Here is a 16101-nt window from a genome sequence, read left to right as displayed (position 1 = left end):
ATGAAGGAAGGATAAATTAGGTTTCCTTGAGGTCTCTGGTTAGATGTTATTGTATGGCATGAAGGGAAAGTCTCAATTGGGGTGAGTTTTTACACTTCATGTTATAGTAGAATTGCCATTCGGCAAACATTTAGGTTAAAAAGGATTGGTTAGCTATGTAACTAAGTTAGGGTCTAGATTGTGATTCCTGGATGTCTATTGTTCAGTTTGGATTCAGGATTAGTTTTAGAGATTAGTATTAATTGTATGTAGGAATTTCTGTCACTAAATATGGTGATAAACAGCTTCTCTTGCTGCAAGGGTTACTGTTAAGAGTTAGGCTTTAAGAGGTAGGCTTTCTAAGTCAATGGTAGAATCTAATTCTGAGGTTATTTTGAGATGTTTTTATGATTTGAGCTACATTCACAATGTAGTAGGATTACTCTCTAGGAAAAAAATTAGGTTAAGCAATTTTGGTTTCACCATGAGTGAAAATTAGAGTAAGAGGCCATAGAACTAAATTAAATAAGTTTCCAGTAGTTGAGTTTCTTATATGGATGATATTTAGAATGAGTTTCAATGAATTGTGGTTTCTGGTTTTGTAACTTCTTGTGGAAATTGTTTTTTAGAACAATTTTGGTGATAATTCTTTATGGGCAGGAATAAGGTTAAGTTTAGACTACCTTGAGGACAGTGGTGAAATTTAATTATTATTAGCTCTGGAGTTCTGGTGTGATTTTTATGCAGTGGTACACTTGTGATATGGGAAAATTTATCTCTAGGCAAACTTTTAGATTAAAAACTATGGATATACTATAGCATAAAGTTAGAATTAGGTTACTTCAAGATCTGTGGTTCAATTTGCTGTGAAAATTAACTTCAAGGTAAATTTGTATTAATTGTTGCCTTAGATTTGTTTTACAGTTAGGATTATTTTTTACAGCACATTTTAGGGTACAGAATTTCCAAGAAAAACCAAGGCAGAGTTAAAATTAGGGGTGACATTTATACGGTGAAATTTATGGTGAAATTTAAATTCAGGCAATATATTTGGGAAGGGGAAATATTTTTGGTTAGCAAATATTCTTACATTGCTGCAACAAGAGATATTTCCTACCAGGAAAACATTTAGCTTGAAAATTTCTTTGGGGTTTATTGTATCATTAGTGGGTATCTTTTACGTTATGGTAGGGGATAAATCTTTGTACATGAAAAAGTGCTGTAGATAAATTGAGATTAGAATGAAATTTACACTTCTTTGAGGGGTTGTTCAATTTGATTGTGAGGACCAGCATTTAGTCAAAATTTTCCATTTAATTACCTAATCTTCAGTTTTTTAAATGAAATGTTGGGGAGTTCTGCAGTTTTTTGTGCAGACATAGACTTCTGGAAAGGAAACACATACACAGTGTTAGTTTGAAAAAGAGACAGAAGTAAACAAACACTGCTATCTATAGAGAACTCTTATCATTATTAGCTATACCCTGACCTAATTATCAGGAACCAATGGCTATAGGAACAGGCAGCCTGTGGTGCTTTGCTGGCACTGAAAACTGTTGGTAGACAGAACATCAGGTTGTTTAAGGATGGAAGTGGCATTGAGACTGCAGCAGTAGAATGTAGGTAAGATGACACATAATCAGCATAATTAAAACAAACTCATTAAAATACAGTTAAACAGTTACAAATATTATAGTAGAATATTACTCTATACATGGGGGAATGCACTATAAATTTGCACTCTGTGCAACCATTTAACTGGCTCCACATTATCATGAGGCTGCTAGGCTTGATGGCAGAACCAAGTTTTAAAGGCCGCCTGGAAGACCATTAGGGTCGGATGGATCCAATTTCATCCAGGGGGATGAGGATGTTGTAGAGGGTGGGTGCCATGAGAGAAAAGGCTTTCTTGGGTGCCACCAAACAAAGTTCCTGGCCCAAGGAGAGCTGCAATATGGCTCTCCTGCTAGGCTTGATGGGATGGATAAATGTAACTGAGGTGACCCCTCAACCTGTGTCTATGCCATGTGGAGCTTTAAAGCTCGTAACCAGCACTTTGAATTGCATCCAGAAACAAATTGGCAACCAGTGCAGCTCACAAAGTCAAGATGGGTCATGCAATTCTTGAAGAACACATAACTACATTTTGCACAAGTTGAAGCTTCTGGATATTCTTCAAGGGCAGCCTCATGTAAAGTGCATTGCAGTAATCCATTCAACAAATGATCAGAACTTGATTGTACAGCCTCTGGATCCAGGAATGGGCGCAACTGGCTCACAACATAAAGTTTTGGTCCTTCTAACCAAAACTACCATCTGCTTCTTAGGTAGGAGCCATAAATCCAGAAGGAACCTCAGATGGTGCACCAGGTCTGTATGGAGCAGTTTATTCCATCCAGCATCAAAGATGATAATTTTTCAGATCCTTTAGGCTCCCAACCCCAAAGCTACTCACTCTTGTCAAGGTTAAAACAAGGCCTGTTGTTTCCGTACAAAGTCGTACAGCAGGACTGTCAAAGTGGTGGCCCATTGGCCGGATGCGTCATGTGCAGGCCATGCCCACCCCAGCTCCATGAATGGGGAAAATGTTATGAAACATCACGTGACAGCAACATGACATGAGTTTGACACTTTAGTATTCTAGCACTAAGCAAGGATATTTACAGCATTGCTTAGTTTTCCATAGGTGGGGATGTCCAGACAGTGGTGGGTTTCAAAAATTGTTTGAACCTACTCTGTGGGTGTGGCCTCCTTTGTGGGAGTGTCTTGCCGCCCATGTGACCGGATGGGAGTGGCTTGACGCCCATGTGACCGGATATGAGGATGCCTGTCAGAACCACCTTAAATTACCTCCCACACAGCACTGGCCTGCATAAGAATAGGATGCAAACTTGTTTTTTAAAAGGCATCTTTGGTTTGCGTTAAAACAACTTCAACACACGCAATGTTCTGATTGCACCACAAACGCAGTAGTCATCCTTACCTTTCACAGAGGCACTGAGTTTTATAAATATGAGCATGATAGTGTAGAATAATCATATCCAAGGACCAGTGGTGGGTTTCAAAAAATGTTTGGAACCTCTTCTGTAGGTGTGGCCTGCTTTCCGGGTCCCCTGGTGGAACCTCTTCTAACCGGTTCGGTAGATTTGACGAACCGGTTCTACCGAATAGGTGCGAACTGGTAGGAACCCACCTCTGTGTCCAGATATCAGTATACTGATAATATAGATGATGGTGGATGATGCCACGCAGAAGCTTCAACTTAAGAAAGCTTGGATCCCCCTAAACAGGGCCAACAATTCAGTGGACAACATAAGGGTGCTCAGTGAAGTGTGTTCCTCGTGGACGTCAAGTAGCATTCTAGACATCTCTTAACCCATCAGTTCTTCCATAAACCATGGAAAGTGGAGGGTTCCACAGGAGAGAGGTTAGGTAGGTAAGTAGGTAGGTAGGTAGGTATTATGCATTTTTAAATAAGTTCCACATATCTTCCAATCTTTTTCCTGTTGGATTCTCTTAACATGGAGAATCTACTTTGACAGCATTCAGTTTTAGTTTCCCTTAAAATCAAGAACTTCAACATCACACTATTTCTTCTCTCAATGTTCCTGCTACATCCTTTTAATTAAATCTTCCCTGTTGTTTTCTATTAAGTCATGGATAATTGAGCTATCCTCCATTCTCTGAAGCAGAAAATTGTCAGCAACACAAATTCAAAATTTCCTGGAAGGGCCATGCTGGGCAGAATGTGTCTCTTAACCAATGTTGAGATAATTAAAAGTCCTCATACTATCACGTAATGCCTCTTAGAAAGATCTTCAGTTCGTTTTTGGGAAGCCTGATCCAAATTGGGGGATAGTGCATAAAGGATCATCTAATGGGCCTCCTGTTCTAGGCACAGGCACAATTGGCGCACCAGTTGGATGTGAGAGAAGACTTTTTTGGTCATAGAGCAACAGGCTCCTGTGCAAGAACAGTGAGTCCATTGTCCCTTGTCATTTTACAAGTTCCAAGCTGACTAAAGATGAGATACATATTTAGTCCCCTCCTGTCCTGTTCTTAAATCATAAAGTCTCAAAGAGGTTTTCATTGTTCAGTCGCTAAGTCATGTCCAACTCTTTGCAACCCCCATGGATCATAGCACAGCCAGCCCCACCCCCCATTCTTCACTATCTCCCGGAGTGTGCCAAAATTCATGTTCATTGCATTGATGACACTATCTAACCATCTCATCCTCTGCTATCCCCTTCTCCTTTTGCCTTCAATCTTTCCCAACATCAGGGTCTTTTCCAATAAATTCTCTCTTCTCATTAAGTGGCCAAAATATTTCAGCTTCAGCTTCAGTATCTTTCAAAGCACAATCAAGTTTGTTTTCCTTTAGGATTGACTGATTTGATCCCGTTGCAGTCCAAGGGACTCTCAAGAGTTTTCCCCAACACCGCAATTCCAAACCATCAATTCCTCGGTGCTCAGCCTTCCTTATGATCCAAATCTCATGGTCATATTACTATTGAGAAATCCATAGCTTTGACTATACTTTGTTGGCAAGTTTGACATTTCCCAAGGGGACTATTCTCAAACTACAGTATATGTGTTATAGCTTGTTCTGGAGCACTATAATCGCATTGCAGGCTCTCGACTACTCCCCACTTAAAGGAACTCAACAGAATTGAACATTGGGCCCTATCTAACAAAAAGAAATCCAATAGTGATAAAAATAAAGTTTTATACGTAAGCAAGAAAAACTAAATGTACATGTATAGAATAGTGTTGGAAGAAATGTCCATCTGGGTTCAGTTCCAAGTGGGAAGAAAGACACTGGAAACATGGAGTCTGCTTGGAAAGCTGGTGTAATGATGGACAGAACCAACTGGTTTGAGTTCCTGGGCGAAAAAAGAGCATATGGGTATGAGAGAGAGATTTATACTTTTGCTTGGGCCCCGCTTTGGGCTTCCTGTTCCTGTGTAAGAAACGTATTCTGATTGGTTGTCAGACTCCCAGCTTGGTTGAATCTTGTGAGTAATGTAATCTCCCCAGGTGCCATGTGGTGAGTTCTGTTGCTAGGTGGGTGGAGGGCTAATCCTGTCATGTCCTGAGGGTCATGTTTTTTGTGTTGTAGATAAAATGGCCCAGTATCTGTCCGCCCCGTGCCAACTCAGCGAAGCAGTAGAAGTGATGTGCCAGTGCCTGGAGGCTGTTAGGGTCTGGATGGGAGTGAACAAGCTGGCACTCAATCCAGACAAGACCGAGTGGCTATTGATGTTTCCTCCCAGGGATAGTCCAGATTCTCCATCTATTAACCTGAGGGGTGAAAGTCTACACCCCTCAGAGAGGGCCCGCAACTTGGGTGTCCTCCTGGATCCGCAGCTGGCATTAGAACATCATTTGTCAGCTGTGACCAGGGGGGCTTTTGCCCAGGTTCACCTGGTGCACCAGTTGCGGCCCTATCTGGACCGGAAGGCACTTCGAATGGTCACTCATGCCCTCGTCACCTCAAGGCTCGATTACTGCAATGCACTCTACATGGGGCTGCCCTTGAAGAGTGTTCGGAGATTACAGTTGGTTCAGAATGCAGCCGCTTGAGCGATATTGGGTGTACCTCGGTACACCCATGTTACACCTATCCTCCGCGAGCTGCACTGGCTCCCTATTGGTCTCCAGACACGCTACAAAGTGCTGGTGATTACCTTTAAAGCCCTACATGGCCTTGGACCTGGATATCTGAGAGACCGCCTCCTGCTGCATACCTCCCAACGTCCGATAAGAACTCACAGGCTAGGCCTCCTCTGGGTGCCGTCGACCGGACAATGCCGGCTGGTGACCACTCGAGGGAGAGCCTTTTCTGTAGCTGCCCTGGCTCTGTGGAACAAGCTACCCCCAGAGATCCGGACCCTTCCCACTCTCACGGCCTTCCAAAAAGCCACCAAAACCTGCCTGTTCCGGCAGGCCTGGGGTTGTTGATTTATAAATCAGGTCCAACCCCCAGTTAAGCCAAATGTATGTTGTGTTTTTTAAACTGTTTTTGTCTCTTTTCCCTATTTGTTATTTTATTTTATCTCGTATTTGTAAGCCGCCCGGAGTCCTCCAGGATTGGGCGGCATATAAGCTCATTAAATTATGAATTACGAATTACAGTCTTTGTCTTGTACATAGGTTAGTACCAAAATATCTGCTGGGGTGGAGGCAGGGAGCTGAGGTTCTGAGTTTGTCTTTAGAAACATGTTTCTTCTTTAGGGAAAATATAATATTCTGCCTTTTAATATTTCCTAGAATATTTCATTTTCCTAGGAGAGGGATAGGTGCTAACTTTCTACAATAGCAATAGCACTTAGACTTACTGTATTTTTTGGCGTATAAGACACACTTCTCCTCCTCCCCAAAAGTGGTGGAAATGTCTGTGAGTCTTATACAGTGAATATTGCCAAAGCCCCGGTTACCTGCTGGTTAATCCTTATTGTCCCAAATGCTTTCCTGAAGAGCCACGGCATCACAGCTCTTTGGAAGACCAATCCAGGTATTTGGTATTTGGTATTTATTGAACATTTATAGGCCGCCCTTTTCCCTGAGGGGACTCAGGGCGGCTTACAACAATGAGGGAAGGGAGTGCAAGACAAGACATAAAAGAAAAACGTGAGTAAAAAAATTAACCATAAAACACAACATTCACTCAACATTCGGGCGGGGAGAGAGTAAAATCCTATCCCCAGGCCTGACGGGATAGCCAGATCTTGAGGGCCGTGTGGAAGGCCTGGACTGTGGTGAGGGTGCGGATCTCCATGGGGAGGTTGTTCCATAGCATCGGAGCTGCAACTGAGAAGGCTCTCCTCCGCGTAGTCGCCAGTCGGCACTGACTGGCGGATGGAATTCGGAGGAGGCCTACCCTGTGTGATCTGATGGGACGCAGGGAGGTAATTGGCAGAAGGCGGTCTCTCAGATAGCCAGATCCACTACCATGGAGCGCTTTATAGGTGGTAAGTAGGACCTTGAAGTGCACCCGACGATCAACAGGTAGCCAGCGCAGCTCACGGAGGATCGGTGTTATGTGGGCGAACCGTGGTGCGCCCACGATCACTCGTGCGGCCGCATTCTGGACTAGCTGAAGTCGCCGGATGCTCTTCAAGGGCAGCCCCATGTAGAGCACATTGCAGTATTCCAGCCTAGAGATCACAAGGGCTCGAGTGACTGTTGTGAGGGCCTCCCGGTTCAGGTAGGGCCGCAACTGGCGCACCAGGCGAACCTGGGCAAATGCCCCCCTGGTCACAGCTGACAAATGATGGTCAAAACTCAGCTGTGGGTCCAGGAGGACTCCAAGTTGCGGACCCTGTCTGAGGGGTATAAATTTTGCCCCCCCAGCCTGATTGATGGAACATTAGCCGAATTTTTGGGAGGAAAACACAACAGCCACTCGGTCTTTTCCGGGTTGAGCACCAGTTTGTTAGCTCTCATCCAGTCTTTAACAGCCTCAAGGCCCCGGTTCATCACGTCCACCGCTTCACTGAGTTGGCATGGGGCGGACAGTTACAACTGTGTATCGTCCGCATATTGGTGGTACTTAATCCCGTGCCTCCGAATGATCTCGCCCAGCGGTTTCATGTATATGTTGAATAGCAGGGGGGACAAGACCGAGCCCTGCGGCACCCCATAGGTTAGGGGCCTCGGGGACGATCTCTTCCCCCCCACCAACACCGACTGCGACCTGTCCGAGAGGTAGGAGGAGAACCACTGTAGAACAGTGCCGCCCACCCCCACCTCCCGCAGTCGTCGCAGAAGGATACCATGGTCGATGGTATCGAAAGCCGCTGAGAGGTCAAGGAGAACCAGGATGGACGCATGGCCTCCATCTCTGGCTCTTCAGAGATCATCGGTCAATGCGACCAAAGCGGTTTCTGTGCTGTAACCGGGCCTGAAGCCAGACTGGAAGGGGTCAAGATAGTTAACTTCCTCCAAGGTACGCTGAAGCTGGAAGGCCACCACCTTCTCAACAACCTTCCCCACAAAGGGGAGGTTGGAGACTGGACGGTAGTTATTAAGAACTGCTGGATCCAAAGACGGTTTCTTCAGGAGGGGCCTCACCACTGCCGCCTTAAGCGCGGTGGGGAAGTGCCCCTCCCGAAGAGAGGCGGTAACAACCGCCTGGATCCAGCCTCGTGTCACCTCTCTGCTGTTGGCAACCAGCCAAGAGGGACACGGGTCCAGTATACAGGTGGAGGCGCTCACAGCTCGCATAGCCTTGTCCACATCCCCGGAGGCAACATCTTGAAACTCAACCCAGAGATGGTCTGCCAAGTCATTCCCTTGTGTCTCGGCTGGATCTGCAAGAGTGGAGTCCAGTTCCGATCGAAACCGAGCAACTTTGTCCGCCAAGAACTGAACATACTCCTCAGCCTTACCCTGTGGGGGGTTCCCCGTCTCCCTCCTATTTAGGTATGTCTGTGTGTCCTTACAAATATCTGTCAGAAAGCTCCTTTATTTTTTTCTTAGGATCATTCTCCCTCCATCCAACTTCTGGAATGACCTTAAATTATTGTTATGAAAAATGTTACCTGTCTACTTTCTGTACTCTTTGCATAATGATTGTATATATGCTTCTCTAAGATCATACCCTTCTGCCTTTTTTTCTAAAGTAACAAGATAAAAAAGATGGTTAACCTTATTCAAAAGGGATTGTTCTTGGTCTTTTCCATTTGTACGTTTTTAGTTTCATAATATTTGTTGACACTGGTCACTGGAACAATATTCCTAATGTTACTTAATAGGCTTGTAAGATATTCTTGCAATATTTCATTTCATTTCCCTTTATTTGTATGCCGCCCTTTTCCCTGGGGGGACTCAGGGCGGCTCACAGTTCAAAAAGGGGGGGGGGGAAGGACAAACAATTTTCCAACATGAAGACAGTGGTGGTGTAATTTTTGATTATTCTCAATGTGGAGTTGTCTTCTTTTCATCTATTGCTCAATGAATGAGTTGTTTACAGGATAACATCAAGGAGACCAGCATTCCTTCCTTGGACAGCCAATGCTTGGTACTACTCCATCTGCATTCTCCATCTCATCTACATCTACATCTACATTCTATAAGGAACCTATTTACCAACGGTCCAGAAGGCAGGACAAGATGCAATGGATGGACACTAACTAAGGAGAGAAGCAACCTAGAACTAAGGATAAATTTTCTGACAGTGAGAACAATTAACCAGTGGAATTGCTTGCCTTCAGAAGTTGTGAATGCTTCAACACTGGTGGCTTACCAAAAGAACCATTTGCCTGAAATGATAGGATTTCCTGCTTGAACACAGGGTTGGACTAGAAAACTTCCACGGTCCCTTCCAACGCTATGTTCTATGTACATAAATTTGGGATTTATTTCTTTTCAAACGCATCATTTTATAGTTCTTGTAAATGCCAATCTAATGCTCAATTCCCTCTAGCTAAGAAAGATTCTTTTGCACATTTTCACTGTCTCTTTTTATTTTAATCACTTTCTTGGAGCAGTAAGCCCAATCCTATTTTTCAGAGTGAAATGTGAACCCATGCTTTACATTACATAATAAAAAAATAGCCTTTGCTAGGAGCAAGGTGAGGTAGATTTGCAAAAGAATCCTTGTAGATACCTGGAGCACTAATACCAGTCCAATCCTGAAAAATCCTGAAACTACCAATTGACCTGAGATGTAACTCCACCACTCAGTAAGGCAGCACCGCAAGCTACCTGGCCTATGTCAGCAGGTTAATTGTACATTAAAGGAGCCAATGCTTGAATGGCAGTGCTAGAAGCTGTATGTGTTGACAGCAGACAAGATGTCAACAGTCAAGTTACTGGATAAAAAGAGCCCAAGATACAATTTTCCTCTCTTCTCATTTATTTGTACTCTGCCTTTGCTTGGAGGGGAAATGAGAATGACATTATACGTACAAAAATGAACAGAGATCAGCCCAGGAGCATTCATTCTGATACAGCACGCTCCGGGGATCTTCATTTCCAGCGTTGAAGTAAGATTTATAGTCCAATTTGGTCATTGGTTAGACATGGAATGGGAGAGGGCATCATTTCGTCCTTATGTCTCTAGGGCTGCACAGTGACTTGAACTTGCCCAGTACAGCTGAGTGAGAGCAATAAAAAAGCCATTCAGCTAATTGCCTGGATGTCACAAAACCTGCTCGTGCTTTTTTAAACTTGATTTGCTGTGTCTACTGATGTTCATCCTAGCAGATGCATACTTTAATCTCATTAGCTGTAACTAGAGCAGTTGTGAGTTATGAACTATTTATCCTTTGCAGGAAAGCTAGCCCCTGTGTGCTATAGAAGAGTCCCTGTAAAGACAGCAGAATATAATTGCAATTCCGAAAGGCCACCCTAAACTGGTATCTTTTCTCAGATTTGTCTGAAGATGGATTTTGGAAGTAAGGTTTAATCATTGCCAGATTTCTTATTCTTGCAGAACCACTCTGTCTCAGAAACCGAATAAGTGATTTTGCATCCCTTTGTAAGAAGCAAAATTCAAAAGCAGGTTGCAAAGGTCTTCTTTCCTGGAAAGGGTATCCAGAAACAGATCCAGGGACACTAATTGTAGTAAATGCATGTATTTTAGGTAAGGTTTACATGTGGTTGATATACTTGATCAAAGGATCAATTCTGTCACATAGGAATGCTTTCTGAACTATAATCAGTGATGATTCACTGTTGCTGTACCTTTTTGCAAGTGAGTAAATTGTCCCCTTGAATATCTGAGTTTATTTTTCTGCACTGCAGTCTTTTATTTTATGAAATAATTCTAAAACTCAAAGGTGAGAGAAATTTCATCCATTTTTCTTTAGAATCGTTTTCATCAATAGTACGTGAGTTCTAGATTAGGTGGGTGATTGGGAGTAGGAGATATGATTAAATGGATGGAAGAGAAATCTGGAATTACTGGAATATAGCAAATAAAAAATGCAATTTCTTCAAAAGGAACAGAAGAGATAGCATATGTTAAGGTTCCTACCCAGAAAGCCAAAGTAATAAACTTGGCAAAGTTGTAGACTCGAGAAGTAATGGTAGAAGCAGAAACAACATTGCTGTTGGTGTCTACTATCACCTTTCCAGCCAAGGAGAAGACGTGAATCATGCAAATTACACTCTTTCAAGGAGGCATGAAGTCAGTTGATGAGAAACCTAATTAAACGGACATCAGTTGGGAGACAAACTCTGCCAAGCGTACTTCTTCCAGCAAATTCCTGACTTGTCTTGCTGACAGCTTTATCCTTCACAGGGTGAGAAAAGGCACAAGAAGCCCTCAACTTGATTCTAATCAATAGGGAAGGCTTAGCTGAGGATATGGAAAGAGGAGGGACAGTACAATACTGGAGCTGATTTTATGGAGATTAAAATGGAGTGTAAACAAACCTGTATCTTGGATTTCCAAAAGTGGATTTAGAACAATGGTATGTAGGATTCCGTGGGCAGAAGAAGCTAATGGAAAAGGGACCTTAAGAAAGTTGGGAGTTTCTAAAGAAAAAGGATTGTAAACAAATAAAAAGGAAAAAAAATTAGAGACAGCAAATATGTGACTACATAAAGATCTTAGTGAAAATCTTAAAAACTGCAGCAGAGAAGGGCATACAGTACATATGAAACATAAAGAGGATCAGGTCCAGGGGTGGGTTCCTGCCAGTTCAAATCTCGTCTATAGAAGAGGTTCCACAAATCTACAGTGCCGTTTAGAACTGGTTCCAGCTCCCTCCTCCCACCTGTCCGCACATCATCAAGATGAAGAGCGAGAGGAGGAATTCTGGGAGTTGAAGTCCACAAGTCTTAAAGCTGTCAAGTTTGAACAGCCCTGGGTTTTTTTTTTCCTAAGAGGTTAGGGGTGCAAAGGTCTTGTAACTTGACAGATTTAAGACTTGGTGCTTCAAATGCCAGAGTTTCTGAGCCAACATTTTGGTTGCTAGGCAAGAGCGTTGTTAAGTGAGTTCCACCACATTTTACAAGTTGGCCATGCCTACCCAGTCACATGGCCGGCAAGCCACTCCTACCCAGTCACATGGCCAGCAAGCCACTCCCACAAAGCAGGCCACACCTACAGAAGAGGTTCTAAAAAATTTTGAAACCCACCACTGATCAGGTCACAAAGGATAGTTCATAGTCTGGTAATCCTGAAGAGGTATCAAGAAATCAAAAACTCAGGATAAGTTAGAGAAACATGAAAAAAACAAAGAAAGGAGATGTTTTTGTGTATGCCCAAAATAAAAGAATCTATAGTCCACTTCATCCATCTTTGCACTCCTGGATCTCTCAGCAGCTTTTGACACCATCAGCTGTAGAAGGGGTCTCCAAACATAACAATTTTAAGACTCGTGGACTTCAACTCCCAGAATTTCCCAACCGCCATGGCTGGCTGGGGAATTCTGGGAGTTGAAATCCACAAGTCTTAAACTTGCCAGGTTTGGTGACCTCTGAACTGCAGTATGCTTCAGTGATGGCTCCTTGGGTTGGGGATTGAGGGAACTGTTTTACAGCAGTTTTCTTCTTTTCCTTGGAGCCAGTTCCAGTCAGGATAAGGTGGAGAGAAATCTTCTCCTAGCCCCTTCTTTGTGGGGTGACACAGGTGCTATTCTCCCCTTCTTTTCCCCCTTTAGAGGAAACCCCTAGGAGAGGTCATCCACCCATTTGGGGTTTGGTATCATAGTATGCTGATGACACCCAATGATATCTTTTCACTCCAGGCCCGCCAAGTGAGGCTGTTGTAGTTCTGTCATGGTGCCTCTAGGTGTGCGGGTTTGAATGGGGAGGAAGTGTACAGCTTTATCTAAAGTTTCAGTTGCATCCTTTTCTGGATGAGGGAGAGGGGACTTCAGATAGGCACTCATGCTCTGGTCACCCCAGAGCTTGAGTACTCTAACATTGTAGATGGAACTGCCCTTGTAGAATCACCTGGATGCTTCACCTAGTCCGGAAAGCAGCGGTGTGTGTGTGGTAATGGGAATGCCTCAGTAGGACTCTTGCTTTGTGGGCTGCATTGGTTAAGAGTTTGCTTCCAAATCAGTCAGGGCTGGAAAGGACCTTAGAGGTGTTGTAGTCAACCATCTGCCCAGGCCAGAGGTACTTATTCCATCTGGGACAAATGGTTGTCCAAGCCATGGTCCCACCAGTACACCTAAATCCCTTTCACAGGTATTACTGCTGATCCAGGTACTGCCTATTTTGAACCTGTGCATTTGGCTTTTCCTGGCTAATAAGTGTAGGACCTTATTTTTCTCAGTACTCAACTGCATCTTATTGGATAGGACCCAATGCTGAAGTCTGTTAAAGTCCTTCTGAATGTTGAATCTATCTTCCAAAGTGTTAGCATTCCCCCAACACCCCCCCCTTCCTGGCTTGGTAACATCTTCTGATTTGATGAGCTCCCCTTTCTATCCCTTTATCTAGGTCATTTAGGAAGATATTGAAGAGCACTGGGCCCAAGGAAAAAAAAACCTTTAGGTACTCCACTGCATGTTTCCTTCCACAAAAATGTAGTTCTCTTGAGGAGCACACACACAGTACAATTGGTAAGCCAACTGCAAATTCATCTGGAGGTGGTTCTATCCCACATTGTTCTATCTTACTAGGAATAGGTTGTGGTCTATCAAATGCCTTACTGAAGACTAAGTGGAGTATGTCCACAGCATTTCCCTGATCCACTAATTTAGTCACTTTATCAAAGAAGGCAAAGTTTATTTGACATGACCTGTAGCAGCACCTGTACAGCAGCACCTGCTCTCTAGCTTTTCTCCAGAGATTTTAACAACCTCCAATGTACTTGCATTCTGAAGGGCTCTGAAAACTTGGCTGTTCACCTTGATCTTTGGCAAGTGTGGTTGAAACCTGCTTTTCTTCTTTTGCTTTATTCCCATCTGAGTTTTGTTATTTATGCCCTCTTTGTTCCTTTTTGCTTTGTGTGGTTTTCTTGTTTTAACAATTTGTAAACTGCCCTGAATTACTGGAACCCAGGCAGCATATACATTTAACCAATTGTTACTTTACTGTTGTTATTAATAATGGGATCAAACACAAACAGTAACTAAAAAGGCAAAGCCACTCAATCCTATTTCGGTTCAATCTTCTCCAGCAAAATGATATGGGACACACTTGGAAATTGAGGAACAGGATGAAAGGCGAGATTAAAGTTTAAGATTGATAGAACCAGTCAGAAAATATCTAATGGAATGAGTCTTTAGGACCAGATGAAACATATCCCTGGAGGTCGGTTAAGAGTTTGACAGGGAGCCCATTACCCAGAGAAGTGGTTCCCCTTCATTGACTAGGTTTAATCAGAACTTGGCCCACCATTTGTCTAGAATGCTGTAAGCTGTGTTCCTCAACTGAACAGATTCAAAATCAGTTGCTTAAATGGACCTCTCCAACTCTGATTTAGGTTCTGACTTATGCTTTTCTTCAATATGCAGGATATACCTTTTCTCTGCCTTTCCCTATTTATTGGGTCCTTGCTAGCAACTTTTGTGGACGTATTCCCCCCACTCCCCATCTTAGCAAATTGGATAGTATACTTGGAAACAATTCATAATTATTTTATATGGGAAAATTCAGTACCTGGATCAGAGAAGGAAGAATAAAGAGCAAGTGTGCAGGTGATTTGCAGGATAGGTTTAGTAGAAACATTCTAAATTGGAAGAGGAAACTTTGCAAGCATTGTGGGAAGTAGGTGGTAACCAGAAAACCAAAAAAAATCTAAGAATTTACATGTGGTGTTTTAAAGAAGTGCACTATGGTTTTTTGCCTTCTTAGTGAAGAGGTAAACCACAGCTCAGTGGCCGAGCATATATTCAGCATTCAGAAAAGACATGAGAATTTTCAAGTCTAGCATCTCTAGTGAAAGTGTTTTGAGTGATTGGGCTGGTAAAAGAATTGAAGAGATAACCAGTTCTCTTTGGAGTTACATCTGGATTTTGAGAAAATGACAAGGTTATCAGATCAGGAAGCCTCCACCACGGACACAGTGCCCATTCACAAGATGTTGCTGTTGCCATAATGTTAGTTGTGATCAATCACTAAGTGATTACACAATTGGCAGAAGTTATGAGTGGTGATATTATGTGACTACTTTCCCAAGGGAACACACAAATCAATTATTTTTTATTTCAAGGTTATTTTCCCCCCCATTCATGACACATCTAGGTGTCCTAGTGAACAACCCACTTAAGCGTGAGCCAGCAGTGTGCTCCAGCTACCAAAAATTGTCAATGGATTCTAGGCTACATCAAGATCATGGGAAATAATAGTATCGCTCTGTACTATGCTAGTGAGGCTACACTTGGAATACTGTATTCAATTCTGGTAAAAACAAAAAGGTGCTGAGACCCTAGAAAGAGTGCAGAGAAATAGAAAAGGTCTGGAGGCTAAAACAGATGAATGGTTGCAGGAATTGGGTAGGTCTAACCTAATAAAAAGAATTCGGGGTGACAAAGGTGTCTTCCAGTACATGAGGGGTTACTACAGTGAGGTAGGGTGGCTGAGGGCAGAATAAGAAGCAAAGAGTGGAAGAAGCTACTTTTTTAGTAAATAGTCATAGAAACATAGGGCTGGAAGGGACCTCAGGTCTTCTAGCCCAAATCTCTGTCCAGGGCAGGAGATCTTATTCCATAACAGACAAATGGACATCCAATCTTCTTGAAAGCCTCCAGCAATGGTGTACCCACAACTGAAAAGCAAGCTATTCTGTAAGTTTGTTGTTCTCACTGTCAGGAAGCTTCTCCTCAGTTCCAGGTGGGATCAGTCTCAAAGTAGCTTCTAGCCCAAAGAGGACGCTTGAACTGCCCAAACATCTAGATTTGCTTTGGATTAGGTCTTTTAGATTTCACAGAAGCAAATCGATGAATCTCAAAAGATTTAACAACGTAGTAGTGAAACTTGTGGCAAGGCCTGCTGGAAGCTTGAACTTATCCAGAAAACATGAAGCCCATGTCACAGAAGGCAAACTAAGTCATGAGGAGAGAAATATGATCTGAACTAGGGAAAATCTCCCATGTCCATATCCTCACAGCAATATATATATATATATATACTTAAAGTCACAACCCCTGGTATGCCCAAGTATGGGAGGAAGGTCACACTTCCACTCTCTGTCATTAGGCTCGTCACAAGATA

The sequence above is a fragment of the Thamnophis sirtalis genome, unplaced genomic scaffold (genome assembly GCF_051295495.1).
Source record: "Thamnophis sirtalis isolate CommonGarterSnake01/CBP01778 unplaced genomic scaffold, rThaSir2_p1.2 scaffold_5, whole genome shotgun sequence".
In the NCBI taxonomy this organism is placed as follows: domain Eukaryota; kingdom Metazoa; phylum Chordata; class Lepidosauria; order Squamata; family Natricidae; genus Thamnophis; species Thamnophis sirtalis.
This window is presented reverse-complemented; position numbering follows the sequence as displayed.